We start from the raw sequence: 5,115 nt of genomic DNA, 5'->3' as shown, positions 1-5,115 counted from the left end.
AGCAGCCTCTTGCTTCAGTGCCATGTTGTAGAACTCATCGTACCTCAAGGGCTCAAAGAGGACAAGAGCTAGCTGAATTTCTTCTCTGAGACCACCCCTGAACTGGTATATCATGCTCTTCTCATCAGGAACGTCCTGCTTGGCAAAGCGGGCGAGCTTCTGGAACAACTTGTTGTAGTCATAGACAGAAAAAGAGCCTTGCTTCAGGTTGCGGAATTCCTCATGCTTGCTTTCAACCACACTCTGAGGGATATGATGAGCTTTGAAGTCTTGACGGAATTCATCCCAAGTGATCACACGTCCACCTCTGGAATCCTTGTACTGCTGGAACCATTCTACAGCTTGATCTTTGAGTTGGAAGGAAGCGAACTTGACGAAGTCCTCAGACCTGACGTTACTGCACTCGAAATGCTTGCACAGATCCACGAGCCAATCATCAGCATCGGTTGCCTCAACACAATTGCTGAAAGTCTTTGGCCCGTTAGCAAGGAACTGGTTGAGTGTAGCAAAGTGATTCTGATTGTTGCCTTGGTTCCCTTGGTTGCCTTGATTGCGCTCTTGAAGAATTTGCATGATCAACTGTGTGTTTGCATTGGTTGCGGCCATCACAGCTTGCCATGCCTCCGGAGGAGGTGGAGGTGGTGGCGGATCCTGATTCTGATTCTGATTGGTGCTCTTAGCGGGAGCCATCCTGAAGAGGTTGACCACCGTTAGCACATAGACAGATAGATGAAGTTGAATCCAATGGAATGAAAATTGCAACATAAAGTCTTCACATCCGAACAAAATGAACGAATGCATTCCTCTTGAAATGGTCACATATCCATAAATTGATAAGCCACTTAGAATTAGGTAGATAAATAAATCAACAAGGTACGGATCAAGAACGAATACTCGGTAAGAAATCCTAATCTCAAACCAAATATCCGTGGAAGAAGAACTAGAGCTACGAGAATTCCCACCTATGAAACTCCCGAACCTTTCCAGTTATGCAATCAGGTGTTGGGGATACAGGGGAAGCATAATATCTCACCCAAATCTAGCAAATCCTACATCCAGCTGTACCCATCCTTCAACACATAACCGAGAAAAACTTCGGAAACCATCTACCTCAACCTTCGAAAAGCATCCGTTATACAAGTTATGGCGATACTCCCGAACTCCCGCCCCAGTACTGGGTGGCGTCGAGGTTATCTCACCAACGAACTGCATAAAAGAGATTTTCGATGTCGGCGTACTAAACTCAGGTATTCCAGAACTGCAACGATAAAATTATGACAACAACACCTCAGAGCTCAACTCCCCGGGACACTTCCACAAAACCCCTGACAGGAGGCACCAAGACAATGTTCTCATAATAAAACCATCGGAACGATTCCAAGATACCCGCGTGATCCTAAATTTTTTTAGTGAAATTTGAGAAGAGAAGAGTCAAAACTCTACGTCAGGATGCCTTACCAGAGCGATGAGGAGACTGAGAAGTAAAAATAATTCCTAAACTCTCCGATATATAATTCCTAAATGACTCAAAACATTTTTCTAGACACAACTCGGCCGCTAATGACGATCAAGCAATGGGGCTCCTAAGGTCGGGGAAGGCTCTGATTACCAACTTGTAACACCCTCGATGCGACTATAGCTCCCACGTGTCGAGGCACGACTTAGAGACATAATCACATTGAAGGCATACATCACAAATTAGGCAATCTTCACAACATCCCATGTAATATAGATAATAAAAGGGGAGATAATATAGTTGGCTTACACTCGCCACATCAATCAAGTACATAAATAACATTACATAATTCAAGGACTCATGGCCCGACTACGGCGCCAAAATTAAAGATAACCTAACATGCGACACGGTCCCGATCACCCCAACTGGGTACCACTACTGATCATCAGGAAAGGAAACATAGTATCGTTGAGAGTCCTCGTCGAACTCCCACTTGAGCTCAAGCGCGTCACCTGGAGCGGAATCATCAGGCCCTGCATCTGGTTTGGAAGTAATCTGTGAGCCACAGGGACTCAGCAATATCGCACCCTCGCGATCAAGACTATTTAAGCTTAATAGGCAAGGCAAGGTAAATAAGTGGAGCTGCAGCAAGCGACTAGCATATATGGTGGCTATCCTGTTCACAAAAGAGAGCGAGAAGAGGAGGCAAGGCACGAGCGAGAAACTAGAGAGCAACCTGCGCAAGCATTACTCCAACACCGTGTCCACTTCCTGGACTCCGCCGAGAAGAGGCCATCACGGTAACACACTCAGTTGATTCATTTTAATTAAGTTAAGGTTCAAGTTATCTACAACCGGACATTAACAAATTCCCATCTGCCCATAACCGCGGGCACGGCTTTCGAAAGTTCAAATCCCTGCAGGGGAGTCCCAACTTAGCCCATGACAAGCTCTCATGGTCAATGAAGGAATAGACCTCCTCCCGAGACGTTTCGATCAGACTCGGTACCTCGGTTCTTCAAGACACTTCGACAGGTTAAAACAAGTCCAGCAACACCACCCGAATGTGCCGACAAATCCCGATAGGAGCTGCACATATCTCCTTCTCAGGGCACACTCAGATTGTCTAAACTTCCGGTAGGCTAGCCCAGAGTTGCCCCTGGTAGCCACCGGCGGCTGACGGGTTGGACCAACACTCAGAGGAGCACTGGCCCGGGGGGTTTAATAAGATGACCCTTGGGCTCCGGAAACCCAAGGGAAAAAGGACTAGGTGGCAAATGGTAAAACCAAGGTTGGGCATTGCTGGAAAAGCTTTAATCAAGGTGAACTATCAAGGGGTTCCCATTATAACCCAACCGCGTAAGGAACGCAAAATCCGGGAACATAACACCGATATGACGGAAACTAGGGCGGCAAGAGTGGAACAAAACACTAGGCGAGAGGCCGAGCCTTCCAACCTTTACCAAGTATATAGATGCATTAAGATAACATGGCAATATAATGATATCCCAACAAGTAAATAATGTTCCAACAAGGAACGGTCTCCAATCTTCACCTGCAACTAGCAACGCTATAAGAGGGGCTGAGCAAAGAGGTAACATAGCCAATCAACGGTTTGCTAGGACATGGTGGGTTAGAGGTTTGACTTGGCAATTTGGGAGGCTTGAAAGCAAGTGGTAGGCATCGTAGCATTGGCATAGCAAAAGAGCAAGCAATCTAGCATAGCAAAGATAGTAGTGATTTCGAGGGTATGATCATCTTGCCTGCAAAGTTGTCAGAGTTGACTGGATCCTCGAAAGCAAACTCAACGGGCTCCCCGTTAGCGAACTCGTCTCGCGGCTCTACCCAATAAAGACAAACAAGCAAACGGAACACAATCAACCACGTGCAAAGCTCAAACAATATGATGCAAAGATGGTATGCTATGCGGGATGCATAGGCAAGATTTGACAAGGAACACATGACCCTGGCCTCAACTTGGGAATCCAAGTGTGCCACTGGAAATATGAGATGAAATCGCTTGAAAACGATATAAAGAACGCCGGAATCAGAGCTACGGTTTGGAAATGGCAAGCGATTTAAATATGGCCACGTTCTGCGATTTACAGCAAGTAGCCATCTAAATGCAACAAGATGAACAAGCTAAAGCACCCAAAGATGGCATAAAAATACATGGCAGGGATGCATTCATGATGCTTAACAAAAGTATAGCACTGAGCTACGGCCAATTCATCCATTAACAGGTTCAAACAAGCATGGCAAAAATGCATATGACAAACAGATCTCAGACTTAGTGAAATTAACACTTGTCTGGAATTTCAGATCAGATAGCTCTCTTTGGAGAAACAAAACTACATGCTACAGGACGTGAACATGGCAAAGTAAAGCATCGCATGGAGATACTCAAAGAGCTTAACAAAAGTCCCTTAGTGACCTTGAGCCAAAAGGGATCAGAAAATACAATTGCAAGCATGTGAACATGGCAAAAACATAATCAGTTCTCAGACTTAGTGAAAACTAGAGCATGCTGAAACAGATATGAAGTAGGCATGTTTACGAGCTCGATGCACTCACTACAGAGCAAGTCATGACAAACTAAGCATACATCCATCAAGAATACACAAAACACAAGCTAGACATGGCAAGAACAATAACATAGCATGCACGGACCAACTACAACATCATCGGCAAAATCGCTAACAAGTAGACAATCTGCCCAGATTCACGAAATGACAAAAGTAGAGCTCGATTGACTCAAGCTAGGGTGCTCCATAATTGCAAACAAAGACATGGATGGATAGAGCACTACAAGATTAATAGAACCTCCTTACTGATCATCCTTAAAAGAGGCACGGGTCACTTGGAAACAACATGAACATATGGCCATATGAGATAAACAGATCAAGGACTTAGTGGAAATGCTAAGTCCCTGAAATCAGCATTACCAAGTGCCTCACTTTGCAAGCTTGTGCTAGTCACCACACACATCACAAAAATACATGGGTTGCACCTCTGGAAAGATGGCAAAACCCTTAACAAAACATATGTAGAGCTCATGGGCATATCATGCACACAATAATCATGGCAAAACTGACAAATATCTAAATGGAGCAGCAGATCTGACAATTATCTCAAGTAGCACTCTTATAACAGCATTTCGGGCATCAAGATGAACTCAAATGAAAATGATGCAATGGAATGAAATGATGTACTCTCCGAGGCAAACATTTTGATATGCCATATGCCAAAAACGAAGCTACGGATGCAAAGTTACGATGCGATGAACATGAGCATATGAACTAGGGTTTCGGGCAAAAAGTCAATCCTCGAGATTTTAGATCTTAGATCTGGCACGTCTCCCGAGGTCGCTGGAGCTGTTCGCCGGAGAAGAAACCGAGGTGGCCGGAGCTCGGGGAGGCGGCGAGGTGGCCGGGGTGGAGCTCGGCTCCGCCGGCGAGGGGCGCAGTGCGGCGATGCGGCGACCGGCGCGGTGCGGCGCGGCGACGGAGTTGGCCGATGGTGGCTGGGGCGACTCGGCGAGACGGTGACCGGAGCGGCGCGGTCCGGCGATGGCGGTGCGGTGGCCCGGGCGGCTGGAGATGGAGGAGAAGGGCGGTCGGGAGCCGGTGGAGGCGGGATCGGGCGGCGGGCGGCTCGGG

This window comes from Triticum aestivum, chromosome 6A (assembly GCF_018294505.1).
Source record: "Triticum aestivum cultivar Chinese Spring chromosome 6A, IWGSC CS RefSeq v2.1, whole genome shotgun sequence".
Taxonomy (NCBI): Eukaryota; Viridiplantae; Streptophyta; class Magnoliopsida; order Poales; family Poaceae; genus Triticum; species Triticum aestivum.
Note: the sequence above shows the minus strand (reverse complement) of the source record.